Below are 25,545 nucleotides of genomic sequence, written 5' to 3' on the forward strand. Positions count from 1 at the left end.
ACAGTCACCACTAGGCACCATTAGGCATCAACAGTCACCACTAGCCACCTCTAGTCATCAATAGTCACCACTAGGCACTTCTAGTCACTACTAGGCATCAATAGTCATCACTAGGCACCAATAGTCACCACTAGGCATCAATAGTCACCACCAGCCACCTCTAGTCACCATTAGGCATCAATAGTCACCTCTAGGCGCCTCTAGTCACTACTAGGCATCAATAGTCACCTCTAGTCACCACTAGGCATCAATAGTCACCACCAGCCACCTCTAGTCACCATTAGGCATCAATAGTCACCTCTAGTCATTAGGCATCAATAGTCACCACTAGACACCTCCAGTCACCACTAGGCATCAATAACCACCACCAGTCACCACTAGGCACCAATAGTCACCTCTAGTCACCACTAGGCATCAATAGTCATAGGCACCTCTAGTCACCACTAGGCATCAATAGTCACCACTAGTCACCATTAGGCATCAATAGTCATCACTAGCAACGTCAAGTATTTGCAACAGCTGTAAAATATTAATTACTTTATACCCCTTAGAACAGGACATTTATAAGAAATATATAACATTTCCCATAGTTTTTATATAAACTCCACTATATAGCTTCTTCTCTGACATGTCAGAATTATTTATTTGTCTCTATGTAATACACAGTGTTTAGAGAGCTGCTACCAGCTGCCTGCTCCAGGGGCAGATACAATGAATTCCACAATTGACAGATTTATAGTCTCAGACAACATAAGTAACCCCTGAAGGGAAGTTTGAACTATGGGCAGCCTGGATCACAAGGAGCTGGCACTAGAGAAAGCCGGGATCACAAGGAGCTGGCACTAGAGAAAGCCGGGATCACAGGGAGCTGGCACTAGAGAAAGCCGGGATCACAGGGAGTTGTGCACTAGAGAAAGCCGGGATCACAGGGAGCTGTGCACTAGAGAAGGCAGGGATCACAGGGAGTTGTGCACTAGAGAAAGCCGGGATACCAGGGAGCTGTGCACTAGAGAAAGCAGGGATCACAGGGAGTTGTGCACTAGAGAAAGCCGGGATCACAGGGAGCTGTGCACTAGAGAAAGCCGGGATCACAGGGAGCTGTGCACTAGAGAAAGCCGGGATACCAGGGAGCTGTGCACTAGAGAAAGCCGGGATCACAGGGAGCTGTGCACTAGAGAAAGCCGGGATCACAGGGAGCTGTGCACTAGAGAAAGCCGTGCACTAAAGACTGCCGCATTCATAAGGAATTTTGCACACACGGCCAGCATATTATTAGGGATAACATAGGGAGCTCTGCATTAGGGATAACAGAGGTAGCTCTGCAATAGGGATGACACAGGGAGCTCCAAGTTAGGGATGACCCCAGTACCAGCTTAACAGCATTGTAGGCCCTGGGCATAGTAATGCACTGGGGCTCCTAACCACCAATTCACGGGAAAAAAAATTAAAACGGTCAATAAAATGAAACCTTCAGATTTATTGGTACTTCCAACAAAATCAATGTTTAAACATAAAAAAACCATGATGTAAAGCAAGGATTATGGACTCCGCCTCCCTCTTCTCCAGCTTGCAGTGTAGTCGTGTTTAAAGAATGAGGGGTTGCCCGAGAGAGGGGGGCCCTTGGAGGACGTGCACCCCATTCCGGCTCTGTAGCTGTAGGCTGGGAGGCAGGTAGAGAATGCTGCCTGGCCTCTCTGTGTGTAATTCCGGGGAGCATCTTACTCTGCCTCTCGGCCAGCTGCCCTATGCACGGAGCAAGCAGCCGCACACTCCATGTACTGTAGATGCTCCCGCGGCCCAGCCCGTCTTAACTCGAAGGCCCCTATAATCGTGGGGCCCTGGGCAGCTGCCCAGTGTGCCCATAAGTTAAGATGGCCATGGACAACACAGGGAGCTCTGCATTAGGGATGACATAGGGAGCGTTACAGGCTAGGTATAACTGACTGGGAAGTGGCTACAATCGGTACCTCTGATGTTACATCTCATTCCTATGCACACCCATATTTAACCCAAGCGTTTACTCCTAAATGACCGTCTTGCCCAGTACTGCTCCCGCACTGGCACTGAAAGGGTTACAGCAGTCCCTGGAATCAAGACCTGATACAAATACTCTGTGTCTGTATACATAACGGAGAGCAGGTATGAGAGTGGCCCCCAGACAGAAGTCTCAAGTGTTTATAATGATTAATCCTCCTATGTGTAACCAGTCCCAAGTCCCGCTTCCATGTACGGGCAGGAAGCAGGAGCCCAGCGCTCCGAGTAAAGGCAGAAATGTCATCCGGCACCAGACAGATACGGTCACAGGAGCCCCCGCAGGTGCCAAAGGCGGATGATGCCCCCCTAAGGAGACCCGTGTGCCCATTACTTTGGGGTCCGATTATACTTATCGGTGCTGATCCAGCACTTTCCCGAATCCCTACCCTCACCCCTTCTCCTACACTCTGATATCCAAATTATTTCCAAGGAGCATGTGGGTCAGCGCTGTTAACCCTTCGTCCTCCTGCACATTCCTATGGAGCGGTCGTTATGGAACATGTCCCATCTGTGTAACCAAACTGCGCTCTTCTGTTGTATGTTTTAGCTATACTATGTAGATAACGATAATGATAATAATAAATAAGGGTATAACAGTGTCAGTAAATGATAGAGAAAATGATTGCAAGCCCTTCAGGCCATATGGCTAATACCGGAGTAATCAGCAAAGCGAGGGATTTATAATGGCATAAAACAACACACAGTATTATCACAACTCTTTACATTAATCGGCAGATTCATCAAAGGACAAGAAACATAACTGGCGATGTAAAGAGCCTGCTTACCACGTATCCATGCCGTGCTTGTACGGGTGCAGTGCCCATTCAGTATGGCGGTAATAGATTAAAACCATTCGAAAAAAATGCTTTATTATCTGAATCAAGTATTTTTTTTTATGTATTTGGGGGGTTCTTTTACACTTTTTTTTTATTAACTTTTATTTACATTTTTTTCTAAGTTGAACTTAAGCTTAAATCTGTGCGTTCAGCTCCAGCGTCACGGGCGCACTGGCAAGCCGGGCCACCTGCAAAGACCCCAGCTGTTAACCCTCACCGCTCCATCTCGACGATTGGTGATTTCCGAATTCAGCGATGGAAACAAACAAAAATCAGCTTTATCACCAGATATTAATACACGGATCTCATCGTGGCTATTTTGTATCACGTCACAGCGGCCTATTCGCATCACCCGACTGACATATCCAGCTGGAACCCCGATGGGAAATTCCCCATTGATTAAGACAGATAAAAAAAATAAAATAAAACTTTTCTTATTATTTAATCACATTCTACTGTATATTGAAAATGCCCAATTTGCTAAAAACTGGGAATACACCCTCTCCAGTATGTGACACTTCACTGCACTATTATATTGTGTACAAATAGGGTCATGTCACTTTAGCATTTATTGTTACCTGCGGAATCTCACAGCGCCAATTTCCCGCTATATAAACCATCATGGGCCTGACGGCAGCATCAGCATGGGTTCTAGCTGGTTTGTATTTGACCCCGGTGGGTGACATCATGGGGACAGTCTCATCCCACACACACCCATCATTCATCCTTACCTTTACATCCTGCCTGCTGGATGGCACACAGGGCATAAGGGGGATATGACACATTCCAGCCCGTCTCTGGGGGTCCATGGGCTCACATCAGTCACCAGCCCCTCTACATCAAAGCTCTTATTATGGCTGTCCTTTCACTGAGCCAGTGACTCATCCGCATCAACTAGAAAGTGAAAGGAGACTGGTAACCCTTTCATACAGCCACAACATATTGGGGAGGGGGGAGCGGTGGGACATCATGGATCACTCAATAACTTCAGCACATCCAAAGAGCCACCTAAATATGCCTTACACACAGCGCAGAGGCGGTGGTACTTTGTTACATGGAGATTGGGCCAGGGTGATATTATGAGGGTACCTGTCTTGCTAGGTAACTTTTCCTGTTTGGAATAAAAATAATGTGAATAAACGTTGCAGCAACATGCAAAATGACTCTACACGCCATAAACAGGTCTCTCTCCCCATGTGCTGGTGGGGGCTGAACGATATTCATGAGAAAACAGTTCGCTGGGAACCTGTGATATCACTGACGCATGATAATGTAGGTAGACAAAGCACGCACTGATATGGGAATCGCCACTTGCACACAACGTGGTTTTATTCATTTCCATATTTTTTCATTTTAGTCCTCCGTTCTTCTAAAGAGCCCCAATGATGTCACCGATTTCTGCTCGTACTCTCCTGAGGTGGGGGGGGGGGGGGGGGTGACCACACAGGCTGTTTGGGCAACCAAACTTTCATTTTGGGCAATGCGCCCAGAAGTTTGCCGGGTTTGGCAGCTTCAGGCGGCTAATCCCGGTCAATATGGGCCCGACATGCGCAATAAGTAATGGGAGCGTATATTGCTGAATATTGCCCGTCACTTTAGACAGGAGCTGCGGGCATGAGACAACAATTGATTACCCCCCCATATAGTATTATTGTTAGCAGCAGGATTTGCATGAAGTTGTATTAAACCCCCCTATGCTTTAGTTCTGATACTGCATCCATCTATTTCCACCAGACATGTAATCAGAGGATATAATGCTCCGGGGTCCCAGTCGGGTAGCACCCGCCACACTTATATTATTCATATACTATAAAAACAAATCCTAAAACCAGGCAACAGCTGGTTCCCATCTAGACTGCATTCAGAAAGTAATTAGGCTTTTGTTCATAATGGAAAATAAAGAAAGTGTTTATTTAAACTTTTCCTTTACCGAAGATTTAAATGCACCAGAGTGAGAGCAGGCAATTGCCCGGCGGTTAGGATATGGCGTCATGCGCAGTTTCGGAAGATCTGGTTATTGTATAGGGTGATATAAATCTTCACTGTTCTGAATCAACAAGATAAATATAATATAATACATTGGCAACAACTTCATTTACTACACATGGAAATGTTTGAAAATTGAATCGATTTCATCATCGATCGAATGCGCCACACGTGATGGCCGCAAACATGTTCGATCATACAGATAACCGAGGTTTGCATAGAACAGGGGGCATATAAAGCCCTAGACAGGGATGGATGGGGTAATAAAGTGAAAGGAGGGGTAATTTAGGATGGGCAGTTGTAAAAGTCTCAGGGATAGGTTGTTTGTTGTTAGGGGGGAGTGGTTACTGGGAGTATGGGGAATGTCTGTAGGATATTCAGCCTCTTTGATCCTGATCTCCCGCCCTCCCTTCCCTATTGTGTCTTGTGTCGGCTTTATTTCATGGCAGGGAAAGACCGGCAATCTGTAAAGCGTCCATATTGCGGCAGTATTAGCGGTGCACACCCCTTCATGCACGGGTTAGGCTGATTTCACCCTACTGGGGTCAGTGGCGCCTCTCATCCGGGTGGGCCGAAATGGTGCATCGGTATGGGTGTTGGATACCGCCTCACTTGCTATAAAGGTTGAGAGTTGGCCCTTGCAAGTATTTTATATCTCACTTACCATTAATTGGGATATTGGCCCTGGTAAGTTGGGGACATCTTTTGCCCAAGTCAAGTGGGCGCCGGTGATTGCCCGTTCTTTCCTCTGCCACCATACTCATTATTGTAAATAAATAAAGCTGCCCTAATATTTTTGAACGGCATTAACTTGGCCGGTGTCTTTATTTTTGAGAAAATATGGTTCTAAAGAATTTATGGTTACATCCATCATCTGACGATAGGGAGTTTAATAGACCGCCAATTACAATTTGAGGTTTTAAAATCCTCGTTCCCCACTTGCAGGTGGGTGATCGTGTTCCAGGTTCGCCGTTCGCATTCGCTGTCCAGGCTAAATCTAACGTTAAACACTACTTAAAACTGACTAATTCCTTAGCTGGTTTGCTTGTCCTTTGCTGAAATTATATTGTACTAAAAATTTTTCCTTACCCTGTGCTTCTGGTCTTGGTTTATCTACATATACGTAGGTAAATGCGGCAAACATGCTTATTATCTAGAACATTACTGCTGATTAATTAACGTCGCTTCATATTATTAAAACAAAAAAAATAAATCAATGGAAAAAAATTAAAACAATCAGGTCCCTGTTACGCGCGTCCTGGACTTGCAGAGCAATTATTTTGCAAACCAGGATCTCAGCTTAGACACAGATGCCTTATATAAACACAACAGACCCCCCGCGCAGTCACCCCCCCACCCCCACCCGCAGGACATGAATATATAATTATATATATGCCCATATACACAAAATCCTCCAGAGACCAGCAAGCAACGCAGTTTCCATAATGCACAATCATGTATAGGAGGGAGCACTATACAGCCTCCAGAGGACACACGTGGTACATGGTATATACCAGCATATCCGCCAACGGCTTTGCCCCTGGTGTGCCCTGGCAGGACATGGGCGGTCTGTACTATGTAAGATATGCCGAAGCACTTTCCAAATGTTTTCTGCATTCACCGGGACCAATAAAACATCAGAGCCGCTCGTGGTGACGGATTTTTCCAGGCTCTCTCGCTGCCTGGGCCTAAATATTTAGAGGGAGTCTGGGAGACTGTGTCAGCTGGGGGGGGCTCATTCCTGATGCCACCCACCCTGGTCGCTGGCAGCCATTAATCAACGCTAATCAGCCACTAAACCTCCAACTGCAGATTAGAGCCGGTGACTTAATAGGCGTCTCATGTATCAGGAGCGATGTCCTGGGGATCACTGGAAATAAGACAAGCAGTCCCAGGAGCTGCAAACCGAGTCCTGAGCCCCAGCGCTCTCCCCCTCCCCCCTCTGGTGTATGTAGGGCCATTATGCCTCCTCTACGGTCTCCTATTGGGGGGTCTAATGCAGCAGCACCGATGCAGGTATCTCTTACCACTGACAAACGCGAGGGGTCTCCTCCCTGTGCTCACATCGGATTACACCCCATTAATAGCAAATAAATCACATTATATCACCTTATATCTCGTTATAGAGCATCATACCCCATTATATAATGTCATATCCCAGGGGTAGGCAGCATGTGGCACGCCAGCTGCTGTGGAACTACACCTCCCAGCATGCTCTGCCACAGTGTTGCTGTTAGGGCATGCTAAAACTAAAGCAGGGCATGCTGGGATGTGTAGTTCCATAGGAGTTGGAGTGCCACTGGTTGCCTACCCCTGTCATACCTCATTATATAAAATAATATCACATTGTGGGGGAGATATATCAAACCTTCTAAAGCGTGGGGAAGAGGACAGGTGGAGAAGTTACCCATAGCAACCAATCAGGTTCTTCTAACTGTCAGTTCATAGACTATGCTGGATAAATGACAGCTAGGCGCTGACTGGTTGCTATGGGCAGCTGTTACTGTCTCCATGGCTTGATACACCTCCCCGTCACCATTACATGCTTTGCTGCCAGGTGATTATCGCTGGTTGTCCACCCCTGAGCCAATGATTGTGTGTGCACTAGTGTGCACTAGTGATCTGTGCTGAGAGCCGGGGAGTAATGGGGGAGAGGGGGGTTATTATTACTGATCTCCTTTCCCATCCGCAGTCACCTCACTAATATATTAGCGGAAGGTCAGAGTGCAGCTCTGCTACTAGTGATCAGCTGTGATATACAGAGAGAGGAGCTCCAGGTTTATGCTGCCGGTAACTGGATCTATTTCTATTTGCAGAGACAGGAAATCTCTGGAAGACAATTACAAATGGAGGCGGAAATCCATCAATCACAATGTAAGATTACAGTAGCCCACAAATGTTTAAACAAAACGCGATTGATAAATAGCCGATGTTAGGGAAAACACTGCGACCGCCTGGTAACAATATAGTCTATAATCTGAGTACATAGGAACGTGAAACGGGAGGGGAATTTTTACGGCAACGATGTGACCAAAATAAATGTAAAAAAAACCTCTTATTTGTCTGGATATTCCTGGAACAGAACTCGGGACAACTTTCTATAACTATTTACATTGGTTTTTCCAGGCTCTTGGTTGTATACCGTTTACTAGCGACCCCCTCTGGGTCTCACCCTACACCGGAAGTGTTGGCGGCCGATAATATGGTACCCAAACGGGATGCGCAGAGAAAGGACCGTGCGCTGTATAACGTCTGTACAATACTTGGTCGCAGGCGTTCAAATCACAGAGCTCCTCAAACTGAACCGCGAGATCAACAAGAGGACTGAGCCTACAGGACATGTTTGTCAGATGTCATCAATCCCGCTGCCCCGAGGGCCCATCTATTGCGTCACAATTCTAGTGCATTTCTGGCATTGGACTATTGCAATACAGCGATTTGTATATGTGACATCCAGAGAGTGACCGACGCGATTCTAGCGACCTTGCGCTCATCATTTTCTATATACATTCACAATTGCAGATGCCACACTACAGTAACACGCTGGTAGGAGCATGCAGAAAGCCTCTTGGAACCAAGATGGCAGACAGCAGAAAAAAATGACGCCATAGAAATTAGTGCGTCTGTCAATGGTCAAAAGTTTTCAATATTATTTGAATCTATTTTTACATTTTTCCTTTATGTACTAGTTTGCCCCTGGCGTACATTTTGCCAATTTGAACCCAGAACATACATACGAAAATGCTTCGCTAGATAATGGCTAGATCAGAGGTTAATACGACGGAATCGGGTAATAAAACGGGTGTGCGAAACATAACCGGCTTAGCCGCGCACTTTTATGTTTTTTGGGGGGATTTTTTTATTGTATCATTTCGCCAATGTGTAAGTGCGGTAATATATTTGGCCATGGACACCGAAGCTAAATGGACCGTTTCCAGGGGGTATTGCAAGCCGAGCCCCTATAGATGCACATGATAATGCACCGTTACTCCGCCTCACCGTCTCCCAGCCTCCCGCCAATCAGCGGCTGCCGGCAGCTCTTGTGCAAAGCAGAGAAAAGAGGCGTTGCTTTCGAGGCGCAAACCCGGTGCTGATTGGCTGGGAGTTGAGATTTGGAATCGACGTGTTGGAAGGGAAAGTAGGTGAGAGAAGAACGCCCCCTACGGCAGCAGCCTCACGTGTTCTGCCGCCTGCGCGCCCTCCCTCATTGTGTAGTAGCTACGTCACGCAGCCAGGCGGCCAATCAGGAGCCGAAATGGGCAGAACGTAAACAGTGTCCGCAAATGGCCAGGGCGCCGGGTCCATGTGAGAGCACAGACCACCAGTAGTGCGTGAGAACAGGAGCCGCTTCCCCCGGGTCACAGTGCCGCCCCTGTTTTTGGTAGTTTTCCTGACATTTTCAGGTTAGCTATACCAAAGCATTTATTATAGTTTTTGTCGATTTTTTTTTTTCCATCAAATTTTATACAGTTTTATTCCAAATTCTGTCATTTATTGCTGATTGAAATCCGTCGCAAAAGAATCACATTAATTAGTCTTTGAGATATTCAAGTTCAAAGAGCGTTCCGGACAATGGAACTAAGCAAATTATATATATATATATATATAAGATGAGGTCATATTCTGCAGAACTTACAGATAATATCTAGTCAGTCACATCAGTCGCTGCCCCAGTGGAGCTTACACTCTACGTTCCCTATTACAGGGATGCGATCATATACACATACTTGCAGATTTCTTCTCTCCGGGAGATGAGATGTAGATGACCACTATGGGGCCGGGGGCCGGGCACTTCACGTCATTAGACCCTGCCACATTGCGACAAAACACCACAAATCGCGGGTCCACAAGGCGTTTGAGGGGGCAAAGAATGACACAAACTGCATCATACTGGCCCCGCCCCCTGTGAATGGACCCACAATTCCCAGTATTACCCCCCCATTCAGTAGGGTTAATTTTTTTTTTCGTCAGAATCCGGCTGACCGACCACCATCTTTTTGGACTGTGTGAGGAAACCCACGCAAACATGAGGAGAACATACAAACTCCACACAGAAAGAGCCTTAGTGGCAATCAAACCCAATACCTCAGTGCTAACCACTACACTAAATGTGCTACTTTTATGTTCACCATTTATTGAAAGCCCAAATCCCTGCGCACGATCTGGCTTACACAAGCGGATTTCTGTCCCGGAGATGGGCTAAGTTAACCCTTAGCGCTCAGGTGCCCCGTGGATATTTTGCTGAGTTGTGGCAGCACCGCAGGTCCCTTGTCATAGCCGCAATAAGCTGCCCTTTAGTGAGATGTATATTGTACACAGACTGCATTATCACAAGGGTATTTATTACATAAGCTCCATCTACGGTTACTCCCTGCACTGTGTGAGCACGTGGAAAATATACAGCTCTGCAAAGCACTGCCAGGCTCAGAGTAATGTGCTATTAATTCCTATTAATTAATGCCGCTGTTTCTTGTCCATTTAAGAATATCTACAGCAGAGCAGACACAGCACCAATCCCCCGGCCGGCGGCCCACCTGTGCCCTCGCCCTCCCCAGCTCATCCACTATACGCGGCAGAATAATCCAGCCGTGCTCACCCAGCCGCTGGTGCTGAGATCAGTGTAACATTACACATCCCCAGCCAGGGAAATGCACCATTTACTATGGAAACATTCATATCTTATTGGTCCCAGACAGCTCCATCAAAGCAGCCCGGGCCCTGTGCGAGGAGGCTGCCGGCCAGGGTGTAACACTTTCCTACATCCGCCTAATGCTATAAAAAGCCTGAAACACCAATGGTTGAAGGCAAGGTCTAGAAATGAGATAACGCCACGTCTGTTCCATCGTGTATATTGTATAAGCTTTCCTCAGCCGTGGAGTGCGAGCAGCGTACGTCACTCAGCTTACATAGGACACTATGGGGGAGAGGTATCAAATCCTGGAGAGAGATAAAGGACCTCATTCAGAGTCGGTCGTTGTGGCCGCTCGGTCGTACACCACCGATGTTCGCTAAACTGCGCATGTGTAAGATTCGCAATGCGCGTGCGCAAACTAGCTGTTACGATCAGAAATCGCTCTCTCCTTGAACACAGCCAGGTCGTTAGTTTGAGTGACAGGATGAGGCGTTTGTGGGTGGTCACAGGGGAAGGTGCTTGTGAACGGGGGTGTGGAGATCCGAACGCAGGCGTGCCTAATTATGCGAGGGGAGTTTAATGGGAGTGCATAATTAATAAAGTAGTGTCATGGCACACGTGACATGGGTGGTTATTACACTGACTAGATCGTAGTGCTTGAGAGGTGGTATGGTCAACCTTTAGCTCTGCGATCAGCTCCGATGGGTCCAGATGGTCTCAATTAATCCTTATATCCCCGGAGATGACGTGTGTTGCGATCGAGAAGGGGGCGTGTATTTAGTCTTACGACCGCTTCTTACCCTCGGTCGTCCAGCTAACGAACCCATCTTAGCTACGCAACTTACGATCGCTTCATTTGCATATCCGGCCCCTTTCCCCTACGACCGAGCGGACGCAACGACCGACTCTGAATGAAGTACAAAGTCCCAACCAATCAGTTTTTAAATGTCATGGTATAGCGGCTGTGCTAGAAAACAAACAGCTAGGAGCTGATTGGTTGGTACTTTATCTCTCTCCACTTGGGGGTCCATTTATCAAGCAGTGAAAAGTGTGGAGAAGTGAACCAATGGAGAAGTTGCCCATAGCAACCAACCAGCTCCTACCTATTATTTTATAAACTATACGTGATAAATGCTACTTGACAGCTGATTGGTTGCTATGGGCAACTCCTCCACACTTTTCACTGCTTGATAAATAGACCTCTTGATCTCTCTCCAAGATTTGATAAATCTCCCCCTAAATATAGGTATAACATAAATGTGACAATTTAATGCTTTGTGACATTATCATTTTACTTCTGAAGATGGTGGACCGGGGCTTCGTAAATCCAGGTTGCCGAAAAAAACCGCTGTAAACAGATGCACAGCTCCATCAGACCACACACTGATGTGAGAATAGCGCATTCTCTATGCAATTCTGACGCAAAATAGCTCGTGAGCGGCTGAGAACGTAAAAATCACTGTAACAAATGACATTGCTGCATATTTTATGTCTGTTTAACTTGTGTTACTCTGCAAAGTGGTTTGTAATCCTGCCTTACGCACATCAACACAGTTTACAACGTTCATCTCCATCTGAGAGCAGTGAGAACACGGTGACATGTCAGTCTCCATAGGGACTTGGCTTATAAAAGATGACGGCTTCCTCGCTCGCCACAGACAAGAAAGATGTAGACTGAGCGCATATTACAAGCATACATTAATTATCATGCACACAAAGGCATTTACTGTACATGCACTTTTACTTGTCTTTAACGCACAATAAAAACCCTGTTGCAAACATTCGGACGTCCGTAGTCTGAAGACCCTGCTGGTTCCTACCATTCACTGACTGGTTTTTACCTTATTTTGTCCGCACCTGTGAACAGCGCAGAGATCAATGACGTTTGTGCAGGACAGGTAACAGGTTATATGACATCACTTTTTTCCTTCTGTAGTGTAAAGTGAGCCCACGGTTACACAAGGAGGGCACTAAGGAGGGCACTAAGGAGGGCACTAAGGAGGGCACTAAGGAGGGCACTAAGGAGGGCACTAAGGAGTCTACGTAACAGAATAAACAAATGTTATCGTTGCATACATTAGCGAAAGAAAATCTTTCAGCGCCGTTATTTACCTTCGGTATCCTGGCGGTCGGGATGTCGGCGTCCGGGATTCTGACCGGCGTCAGCATTTTGGCGGTGGTAATGTCAGCATCCCGACCGTATCCCGTAAGTACAACTTCAGCCTATCAAAAGGGTCTTCATTGATTGAAATGTGTGCACAGGCTTTGTATTAGTCTGTATACATTTATATTTATGTGTTTTTATATTTAAAATGTATATATATAAATGTATACAGACTAATATAAAGCCTGTGTACACATTTCAATCAATTTAGACACTTTTGACAGGCTGTAGTTGGAATTACCCTCGGCGGTCACCGCAAAGCAGGGACGGAGACTAGCCGCAAGCGCACGACTGAGCATGCGCAGAAGAAGAACCAGGAGGTTTTGTTTTCGGAATCCTGAATACATCGCCTTCTGTAACATCGCAAGCGCTGTCCCTGCATAACAAATGCTGAAGACCAGCCAAAACGTGTAATAATTGATAAAAAATGGTAGCAAGGTGCCAGATCTATTAGGGGGAAAATGTATCAAACAGTATTTAAACGAAAGACTTGCCGAGACTGTGTTTTCCACATGTTTTTCACTAATATCAAGGATCAATGAAATTATAATAATAATAAAGCAAGATCTCGCAGCCGGCTATGGGAGCGACATGTCTGTGCAATGTATCAAGCTCCGAAAATATGTAGTCACAAGCTAACGCCGTCGCCAGATGGAGTTCGCTGTCCCTTGAGCCTTGGATACAGCAAGGAGGAGGACTGTGGCCCTGATTCAGAGCCGGACGCTCTGACAGAGCGCTCGCTCTGAATCAGGGCTGGCTCTCTTACTATTTGGAGCGGCCTCCTGGCCGCTCGCATAGCTGTGGGTGAGGGTCTCGCTGCCGCAAGCCCTGGAGTGCTTTTGGCTTTATCAGAGCCAAAATCACTCCCACTGACATCACTAGTAATGTCAGTGGGGCCTGCCCCAGACGGTAGGCGTTCCCATGGGAACGCCTACGTCTGGGCAGCCACGCCCCCGGCACGCCCACCAAAGGGGGCGTGCTGTCACTCACCATCGTCAGCATGCCCCCTTTGGTGCGAGACCCATAACGATGGCTTGGCCATCGTTATTCGGGTCTCGCGCATGCGCACGACGGAACCGCCTCGGTCGTGCACATGCGCACTTGGGCAACATCGACCCGCTTGCGAGCGCTCAGCGCTCGCGAGCGGGTCTGAATCAGGCCCTGTGTACGTTACTGATCCATGTAAACTATAAACAGCAATGTGTTGTGTATATGTACAGTAGCTTTTTATTCCCGGTCTTACTTGGTTTTGAATTTCGCTTTCCCCCCACTCCTTTCCTATCTGTAAAGCTGGGTACAGACTGTGCCGATGGATCCGCCGTCAGGCAGATTCGCCAGTGCAGCGGTCGACCAGGTAAGCTATACAGACTTGCCAATTGGCTGCTCGATGTGTGTTCCCTGACATCACAACTGGGCGGGCATTTGAATTGTCACGCTCAGATGAGCCGTCAGTCACCGGCGGTCCTTGCAGCTGACCGTCCTTAGACACAGCAAAATGCGCAAATCTATCTGTACATATATATCGGACATCTGCTGTGCTGCAGAGCAGATGTGATATGGCTGTGAATTACGTCGTTCACAGACTTAGCTGAGGCGCTCGCGATATATCGGCCGTTCATTTGTACCCAGCTTTCCTCGCATTACCTCCCCTGTCTCCCTCTCGGAGCAGAGGGAAATGCTGCCTTTGCAATAAATCGTATTATAATCGTATTAAAAAAAATACCTCAATCGTTCACATTATGATAACTGCAATTGTTTTAATGGTGACACCTGTGAAAACCCTACTAAATGACAATACAACACTTTCATCCAATCATCAATGATACGGTTTGGTCGCGGTTGGCAGCGATACGAGACGGACCTTTACTCACAAAAATTGTGAAAATGTACTAATATTACTGCGGTTACCTGTATCTGACACAGGTGCAATGTGAATATTCCCCTAGGATTCAAAGAATAAACCGCAGGCAAAATATATTCATGTGTAAAACTTCTAAATAGTCTGTTACTACTAGTATTGCTGTTTATACAACATTTGTGATGTACAGAGAATATCAGTCACTGCCCTTATTGGAGCTTACAGTCTAAGGCCTTGATTCAGACCCGTTCGCTATTTGCGTGCGCTCACAAGCGGCCCGATGTTCTGCGTACGCGCATGCGCACGCTTTGCTCTGCGCATGCGCGAACTACTGGTAACAGGGGCAGTCCAGTAAAAACGGGGGGTTGATGATGCGAACGCAGGCGTGCCTGAGTGTTTCAGCGCCATTGCAGAGGCGTGCATAATTAACAGGCAGCGTCATAGTACACGTCACTCTGCTTTTTTTTACACTGAAATGCTCGCAGAGCTTTCGGTAGGGAAAGGATACCACAAGCACTGCGTTCGCGTCCGATGGTCCTCGATGTACCAATGTTTTCATACACTTCCTGGAGATAACGTGTGCCAGTGCAATCGCTCGCACAGCCAAAGTGGGTGCTTATGCCTTGGCGAGCGATCGCATCCCATTACGTCAATTTGGAAAATTTGCATTAACTCCCCATCGCCTGATGAGTGGTCTCTCCTAACAGTGCAGGGGTAAATCATCAACCATAGTCATAATGACATAATGACACAGAGACTTATATAAGGGGAAAGGAAGGTCAGCTTTATTTAATTTTAAACTAATTAAACTATTTAATGTATAACTGAACTAACTAATAGAATAAGAAAGAAAGACGGACAAAGTTTGGTGGCGCAGAAAGAACGGCCCCACAATGCAAGATCACCAACTGCATACTCACATCCATCTTCTACATGGGAGGTGAGCAGCCAGCCCATTACCACGCCCAAGGTACCCACCTCCCACCCCAGTGACACGACGTGAGGCCCACCTGGTTAGGTGGTTGCCGCTGACCCCAGTAGGGTAAAATCAGCCTAAGCCATGTATTGGAAGGGAGAGCACCTCAGGCTCCAAAGACAGATAGCGACTGCTACCGTTCTTTCCCGCCATTAGAAAAGCCGACACCAAACAACTCAATGGGCGGAATTAAATTGATTATTCCCCCCTTCGCACCCGACGGAGCTATTCTATTGTTGCACCTGTCGGGTGCGATCAGCTGCTAGCGCTCAATTTCAGCTCACAGCCCCAGAGGGGTGCGGGCTGAAATCGGCGAAAAGTGTCCTGTTTGGGCGCCCAAACGGCACTTTTCGCGATCGCGCCCAGCACTTTGGTCGGGGTTAGCCGTTTTACGCGGCTAAACCCGACCACTTTGGGTGCGATCAGCGTGAAACGCTGGCACAATTGATTAGCGGCCCGCGATCTCCTGTCACTTTAGACGGGAGATGCGGGCCGCGAAATCAATTGAATTCCACCCAATGAATAAGGGAGGGAGGGCGGGAAACAGCCGACCAGAGACATTTCTATAAAATGGCTGCCAAACAGCAACTCTGCCAATCCTATAGGCTAACCAAACCTAACCCCACCCCACAACACTACCTCACTAAACAACTAGCCCCTTCTTGTCTAGAGGCCGACACCCACAGGCTCGGGTGTTTACTGTAACTCCTTGCATATGAAATGCACTCCGTCCTAATTCCCTCAGTGCGAGCGTACGCATCTAGCGACCGGGTCTGAATCAGGCCCTAAGTCAGTGGTTCCCAAACTGTGCGCCGCGGCACCTTGGGGTGCCTCGGGACACTGGCAGGGGTGCCTCAGGTTGGTGGTCCAGCACCAAATCAAATTCTTTATGATCAATGTAATGTAAATATGTGCACAAACAGAAGCACAAACCTGTCCCCACCACATAACTGCACCTAAGGATGACCGGTCAGCACAATTTACTTCACTAATTTATTTTCTGAATTTCTCAATAACAAACTTTGGGCTTAGGGGTGCCAGGAAAACAATGCTGATACACTAGGGCGCCGTGACTGAAAAAGTTTGGAACCTCTGGTCTAAGTATATCATACACGTGCTCACACACTAATGGTGGGTACACACACACTACACAATATGCTCCCTGAGCGATATATCGTGTAGTGTGTCCCCGGCAGGCTGTGCTCAATGTCGTTCAATGTCGTCTGCGCCGGGCTCTCTCCCCCATTCCCTGACATGCAGCAACCAGACGAGATCGTCAGGTTGGCCTGCATGTCAGCCCGATGAACGATAATGACGAACGACCCGCGGGAACGTGCGTCGTCGTTATCGTTCATCTTTTTGGGGTTAAAAATGGACGATAAAGTGGACGACTGAACGATATTGTTATCGTTCAGTCGTCCATTTTATCGCCCAGTGTGTACGCACCTTTAGGCTAATTGTGTCAGAATCCAATTAACCTACTACTATGTTTTTGGAGTGTGGATGGTAACACAAATGAGGAGAACATACAGACTCCACACAGGTAATGCCCCCTGTGTGGGACTTGATCTCAAGACCTCAGAGCTGTGAGGCAGGAATGCTAACCACTATGCCACTGTGCCGATGCGACTAGACAATAAAACAATTTGGTGACTGAGACAGAAGGATGTTGTATGTAACATACAGACCTGCCCTTCTTTACTGTTGCTCCATTCGCCCAAATAGCCCCTCTCTGTGCGCTCGGTCTCTTGTGAATCAGCCAGGCGTCTTTTTCACTCAAAATATGTGTATTATTTGCAGAATTAAAACACATAGAAGTGACAAAACTACATTGCTATCTTGCACTGAGTCTGATTCTGTGGCCCCGATTCATTACGGATCGCAACTGCGATTGCAATAGCGATTACGCACGTAGTCTCACCGCGATAGTATGCTAATTCATTGCGACCGCTATGCCGTCGCAGCACAACATAAGGACGTCCACTTTACCTCACACACGTCCGTAATGTTTAGCAAGACTGCGAAACCATCGGTAACATCGGATAGCTTCGCAGCCTCACCCACACTTACACAGGCTCTGACCTTACTCAGAAATAACTAACTTCATAGCACGCAATGAGTCCTCAAGCTGCGTACAGCATCGCAGTGGATAATTTATGCGCGCCCATGCAACAGCGTTCAAACGCACTGGCACGCCTGCACTTCGCCAACCACCCCCCCGTCACCACTCCCAAACGGTGCTACCCGTCAATTACTCTGCGATGGGTCTGCACAGTCACTGCGATGGCAGTCCCGATCGGAGTGGCCGATTCGCACACACACACTGCGATGCTTACGCATGCGCAGAACACAACAATCGGACGATTGCGTGCGTAATCGCAGTTGCGATCGGTAGTGAATCAGGCCCTGTGTACGAAGTGCCACGAATCAGTGGCTGCAGCTGCTAGGAATGGCGAACGGACAACCGGTAAGCGAGGACGCATCTGTAATTTATTCCGGATTATACGTCTGCATCCAAATTAATCTTCACTTTCATGTGAATATTTTACGTATTTAGCCTGGAAAATGAAAGCGCTTTATGGTTTTCACCTGGAGATGATGTTTTTCTATCTTGAATGATAATGAAGTATTTTTAGATAATGAATCTGGTTTCTGCCGCTGATTCTAAAGCTGGGAACACACCAGACAGATACATACACACTGAACAACCATCGTCTGCCGACCCGCTGGCCGGCTGACCTCCCGTACACAGGATGATGACCAGATGTATCTGCCATCGGCTGTGCTGCAGAGCCGACACGATAGCCGACGGGCACACGATATATATCGGTAGTTCAAGTGAACAGCCGATAGGTCAGCAGCGTGTACCCAGCATAAGGCAGCCTTGGCCTGTGTCTGTCCTGCCAGCCCAGAAGTAGTCTTTTCCGGTAGGACAAAAGCCCAGACAGACACGGGACCGGTCCCAAGAAGGTGTCCGGGTGAGATCATTTTCTAGATGACCTCATTGGTTTTTTTAAGTGACTGTACAGAGAGTTCACGGCGTCGCCTGAACCGTCCCTGGTTTTTATGGTCTGTCAGGGTGTCACTACAGAATCCTAAACCTTACATTCGCCCTTCATTAATGCATACATCTGCCCTGGTCTACAATGCAGTACACTTATTCCAGGTGGAACCCATAAAAGCCATACAGTCAGACACACATTGCATTTTCAGAGCTCCTTCCAAAGGTCTAAAATACAAATGTGTACCTTGAAATGCACCAGGCGGAAAAGTAGGTACTTTGCATAAAATAAAAAAGTGTGCCGGCGCAGTTTAGGCAGACGCGAATGAGCCTTATCGGCAGATTCAATTAGCCGCACAGTTTCCCCGCGACTAATTGCCGGCCTAAATTCTCACGGCGCAGAGAAAAGATATTCAATTATATAGCCTTTTAGCTGCACAGTAGAATCGGGACGCGCGCGCGCGGAAACACACTGATTCCACATAAACTGCGGAATCAATGTGTTTTTCATCACGCGTTGGGCCGATTTGGTCGTTTTGACACAGATTTTACCTCTTACCATATGAGGTGCGAGATAAAGTCTGACTCCGGGGACTCGAGTGCGTGGTCTCGGGGACTCCCGCGCGAGGAATCCCAGCTAATTGAATATGTCCAGCGCGGCAATTAGTCGCGGGGTATATCCCACGGCTGATTGAATCTGCACCTTAGGGTCTCCGTGTTGGAGGCCATCGATTCACCAGTCTCTGCTAGGGAAATGCAGAGTGTAGGAGACCATCTGTATACTCCTGTTTTCCACTATATTTACATGCAAAGGGTCACGATATTTATCATTTCAGAATCATGGTGACCCTGACTACAGTCAGTGGCCAGTGCCAGCATTGGCATGATGGGGAGTAAGGATTGTAAAACAGGCACCCTAGGCCCAGGTCTTTCAAAATTAAAATATCAACACCTAAATACGTTATTTCTATCCAAATGACATCAACAATTATTGATGGCGTATGTGTGGGGGTATTAATGCAGCTGCAGAAACAGTTTAAAGCCAGATCTCAGTGATTGCTAAATAGTGAATACAGCACACCAGTGACTGCCATGCAGTACAAACAGCATCACAGTGACTGCCCTAGAGTTCAAACAGCATCCCAGTGACCACCATACAGTACAAATAGCATCACAGTGACCGCCCTAGAGTACAAACAGCATCACAGTGACCGCCCTAGAGTACAAACAGAATCGCAGTGACCGCCATACAGTACACACGGCATCGTAGTGACCGCCATACAGTACACACGGCATCGTAGTGACCGCCATACAGTACACACGGCATCGCAGTGACCGCCCTACAGTACACACAGCATGGCAGTGACCGCCATACAGTACACACAGCATGGCAGTGACCGCCCTACAGTACACACAGCATGGCAGTGACCGCCCTACAGTACACACAGCATCGCAGTGACTGCCCTACAGTACAGACAGCATCGCAGTGACCGCCCTACAGTACACACAGCATCGCAGTGTCCGCCCTACAGTACACACAGCATCCCAGTGACTGCCCTACAGTACACACAACATCACAGTGACCGCCATACAGTACACACAGCATCCCAGTGACCGCCATACAGTACACACAGCATCCCAGTGACCGCCATACAGTAAACACAGCATCGCAGTGACTGCCATACAGTACACACAGCGTCACAGTGACCGCCCTACAGTACACACAGCATCACAGTGACTGCCATACAGTACACACAGCATCAGTGACCGCCATACAGTACACACAGCATCCCAGTGACTGCCCTACAGTACACACAGCATCACAGTAACCGCCATACAGTACAAACAGCATCCCAGTGACTGCCATACAGTACACACAGTATCCCAGTGACCACCATACAAGTAGTACAGACAATATACCATATGAGTGAGGGGAGCTGTATATACTGTACTGTACACTATACTATATGAGTGAGGGGAGCTGTATATACTGTACTGTAAACTATACTATATGAGTGAGGGGAGCTGTATATACTGTACACTATACTATATGAGTGAGGGGAGCTGTATATACTGTACTGTACTGTACACTATACTATATGAGTGAGGGGAGCTGTATAGTGTACTTATACTATACAGTACTGTACTGTACACTATACTATATGAGTGAGGGAAGCTGTATATACTGTACTGTACACTATACTATATGAGTGAGGGGAGCTGTATATACTGTACACTATACTATATGAGTGAGGGGAGCTGTATATACTGTACTGTACTGTACACTATACTATATGAGTGAGGGGAGCTGTATACTGTACTATACACTATACTATATTAGTGAGGGGAGCTGTATATACTATACACTATACTATATGAGTGAGGGGAGCTGTATATACTGTACTATATTATATGAGTGAGGGGAGTACTATACACTATACTATATGAGTGAGGGGAGCTGTATACTATACACTATACTATATGAGTGAGGGGAGCTGTATACTATACACTATACTATATGAGTGAGGGGAGCTGTATATACTGTACTATATACTATACTATATGAGTGAGGGGAGCTGTATATACTGTACTATATACTATATGAGTGAGGGGAGCTGTATATACTGTACACTATACTATATGAGTGAGGGGAGCTGTATACTATACACTATACTATATGAGTGAGGGGAGCTGTATATACTGTACTATATACTATATGAGTGAGGGGAGCTGTATACTATACACTATACTATATGAGTGAGGGGAGCTGTATACTATACACTATACTATATGAGTGAGGGGAGCTGTATATACTGTACTATATACTATACTATATGAGTGAGGGGAGCTGTATATACTGTACTATATACTATATTAGTGAGGGGAGCTGTATATACTGTACACTATACTATATGAGTGAGGGGAGCTGTATATACTGTACTATATACTATATGAGTGAGGGGAGCTGTATATACTGTACACTATACTATATGAGTGAGGGGAGCTGTATACTATACACTATACTATATGAGTGAGGGGAGCTGTATATACTGTACACTATACTATATGAGTGAGGGGAGCTGTATACTATACACTATACTATATGAGTGAGGGGAGCTGTATATACTGTACTATATACTATACTATATAAGTGAGGGGAGCTGTATATACTGTACTATATACTATATGAGTGAGGGGAGCTGTATATACTGTACACTATACTATATGAGTGAGGGGAGCTGTATACTATACACTATACTATATGAGTGAGGGGAGCTGTATATACTGTACTATATACTATATGAGTGAGGGGAGCTGTATATACTGTACACTATACTATATGAGTGAGGGGAGCTGTATATACTGTACACTATACTATATGAGTGAGGGGAGCTGTATATACTGTACACTATATGAGTGAGGGGAGCTGTATATACTGTACACTATACTATATGAGTGAGGGGAGCTGTATATACTGTACACTATACTATATTAGTGAGGGGAGCTGTATATACTGTACTATATACTATATGAGTGAGGGGAGCTGTATATACTGTACTATATACTATATTAGTGAGGGGAGCTGTATATACTGTACACTATACTATATGAGTGAGGGGAGCTGTATATACTGTACACTATACTATATGAGTGAGGGGAGCTGTATATACTGTACACTATACTATATGAGTGAGGGGAGCTGTATATACTGTACACTATATGAGTGAGGGGAGCTGTATATACTGTACACTATACTATATGAGTGAGGGGAGCTGTATATACTGTACACTATACTATATGAGTGAGGGGAGCTATATATACTGTACTATCTACTATATGAGTGAGGGGATCTGTATACTGTACACTATAGTATATGAGTGAGGGGAGCTGTATATACTGTACTATATACTATATGAGTGAGGGGAGCTGTATATACTGTACTATATACTATATGAGTGAGGGGATCTGTATACTGTACACTATAGTATATGAGTGAGGGGAGCTGTATATACTGTACTATATACTATATGAGTGAGGGGAGCTGTATATACTGTACTATATACTATATGAGTGAGGGGATCTGTATACTGTACACTATAGTATATGAGTGAGGGGAGCTGTATATACTGTACTATATACTATATGAGTGAGGGGAGCTGTATATACAGTACTATATACTGTACTATATGAGGGGAGCTGTATATACTGTACTATATACTATATGAGTGAGGGGAGCTGTATATACTGTACTATATACTGTACTGAGTGAGGGGCGCTGTGGTGGCTGATACAATGTAACACTCTGTCACCTCCTCACCTTACACCGCCCCAGCTGTTATTATCCGGTCGCCGGCTCCATGCTGTCTCTCCGGGGGTCTCTGTGACAGTCTGTTATCTCCGGCCCTGGGGTCTCGGAACCTGTCCTTTTCGGGGGTCTCTCCCCTCTCACAGTCTCCTGCTGCTCCGGAGTGTGCCCTGCACGGGGGTCTTTGCCCTGCCTCCCGCCGGGGGCTCTGGTTCTGTCTCCGGGTGACTGTCCCGGGCCGCTCCGGTCACAGGACGATGCCTCTGCCAGTCTCTGCTTGCTGGGGGGGCTCCTTCCTGTCCGGGGGATCCAGGGGCCGAGCTTGGGGGCTGCTCACACCGTGCTGACCCCCTCCCCTATATACCGGTGACTCACTGCAACACATTCTGCCCCCTCCCCCCTCTGTCCCACACACAGCTCACTACTGTGCACTATTACTACACACACATATACACTCTGTATATCACTATTACACAGTATCACTATCACACATACCTGCAACACAAGTGACATCACTATTACACATCATACATGGTATCACTATCACACATACCTGCAACACAAGTGACATCACTATTACACATCATACACGGTATCACTATCACACATACCTGCAACACAAGTGACATCACTATTACACATCATACATGGTATCACTATCACACATACCTGCAACACATCACTATTACACATCATACACTGTATCACTATCACACATACCTGTCACACATCACTACTACACAACATACACGGTATCACTATCACACATACCTGTCACACATCACTATTACACATCATACACGGTATTACTATCACACATACCTGCAGCACATCACTATTACACATCATACACAGTATCACTATCATACATACCTGCAACACAAGTGACATCACTATTACACATCATACACAGTATCACTATCAGTGGCAGCTCAGAGCACAGCCCACAGTAGTATATGCGCCTGGGTTACACCGGGAGAGAACAGTAGTATATGCGCCTGGGTTACACCGGGAGAGAGAAGTAGTATATGCGCCTGGGATACACCAGGAGAGAACAGTATTATATGAGCCTGAGTTACACCAGGAGAGTACAGTAGTATATGTGCCTGGGTTACACCAGGAGAGAACAGTAATATATGTGCCTTGGTTACACCAGGAGAGAACAGTTGTATATGCGCCTGGGTTACACCAGGCGAGAACAGTAGTATATGCGCCTGGGTTACACCGGTAGAGAACAGTAGTATATGCGCCTGGGTTACACCGGGAGAGAACAGTAGTATATGCGTCTGGGTTACACCGGGAGAGAACAGTAGTATATGCGCCTGTGTTACACCGGGAGAGAACAGTAGTATATGTGCCTGGGTTACACCGGGAGAGAACAGTAGTATATGTGCCTGGGTTACACCGGGAGAGAACAGTAGTCTATGTGCCTGGGTTACACCGGGAGAGAACAGTAGTCTATGCGCCTGGGTTACACCGGGAGAGAACAGTAGTCTATGCGCCTGGGTTACACCGGGAGAGAACAGTAGTGTATGCGCCTGGGTTACATCGGGAGAGAACAGTAGTGTATGCCTGGGTTACACCGGGAGAGAACAGTAGTATATGTGCCTGGGTTACACCGGGAGAGAACAGTAGTCTATGTGCCTGGGTTACACCGGGAGAGAACAGTAGTCTATGTGCCTGGGTTACACCGGGAGAGAACAGTAGTCTATGCGCCTGGGTTACACCGGGAGAGAACAGTAGTGTATGCGCCTGGGTTACATCGGGAGAGAACAGTAGTGTATGCACGTGGGTTACACCGGGAGAGAACAGTAGTGTATGTGCCTGGGTTACACTTGGAGAGAGCAGTAGTGTATGTGCCTGAGTTACACCAGGAGAGAGCAGTAGTGTATGTGCCTGGGTTACACCAGGAGAGAACAGTAGTGTATGTGCCTGGGTTACACCAGGAGAGAAAAGTAGTGTATGTGCCTGGGTTACACCAGGAGTGAACAGTAGTATATGTGCCTGGGTTACACCGGGAGAGAACAGTAGTATATGTGCCTGTTTTACACCGGGAGAGAACAGTAGTATATGCGCCTGTGTTACACCGGGAGAGAAAAGTAGTATATGCGCCTGGGTTACACCGGGAGAGAACAGTAGTATATGCGCCTGGGTTACACCGGGAGAGAACAGTAGTATATGCGCCTGGGTTACACCGGGAGAGAACAGTAGTATATGCGCCTGGGTTACACCGGGAGAGAACAGTAGTATATGCGCCTGGGTTACATCGGGAGAGAACAGTAGTATATGCGCCTGGGTTACACCGGGAGAGAACAGTACTATATGCGCCTGGGTTACATCGGGAGAGAACAGTAGTATATGCGCCTGGGTTACAGCGGGAGAGAACAGTAGTATATGCGCCTGGGTTACAGCGGGAGAGAACAGTAATGTATGCGCCTGGGTTACACCGGGAGAGAACAGTAATGTATGCTGCTGGGTTACACCGGGAGAGAGCAGTAGTGTATGCGCCTGGGTTACACCGGGAGAGAACAGTAGTGTATGTGCCTGGGTTACACCGGGAGAGAACAGTAGTGTATGGAGAACAGTAGTATATGCGCCAGGGTTACACCGGGAGAGAGCAGTAGTATATGCGCCTGGGTTACACCGGGAGAGAACAGTAGTATATGCGCCTGGGTTACACCGGGAGAGAACAGTAGTATATGCGCCTGGGTTACACCGGGAGAGAACAGTAGTATATGCGCCTGGGTTACAT

At 46.9% G+C, this 25,545-nt stretch overlaps 1 protein-coding gene across 4 annotated transcripts in view; it reads right to left on the reverse strand.

Annotated features, from left to right (window-relative positions):
- Positions 1–23,110, reverse strand: part of IL11RA (interleukin 11 receptor subunit alpha) — a 210,470-nt gene extending 187,360 nt beyond the window's left edge. For all 4 annotated transcript variants that reach the window (XM_088458419.1, XM_088458421.1, XM_088458420.1 and 1 more), the window contains exon 1: positions 22,806–23,110. The gene's annotated coding sequence lies outside the window, so the exon portion shown is untranslated. The remainder of the gene's footprint in view (positions 1–22,805) is intronic.
- Positions 23,111–25,545: the final 2,435 nt, after the last annotated feature.

The sequence above is a fragment of the Taudactylus pleione genome, unplaced genomic scaffold, assembly GCF_031769625.1.
Source record: "Taudactylus pleione unplaced genomic scaffold, aTauple2 ptg000830l, whole genome shotgun sequence".
Lineage (NCBI taxonomy): Eukaryota > Metazoa > Chordata > Amphibia > Anura > Myobatrachidae > Taudactylus > Taudactylus pleione.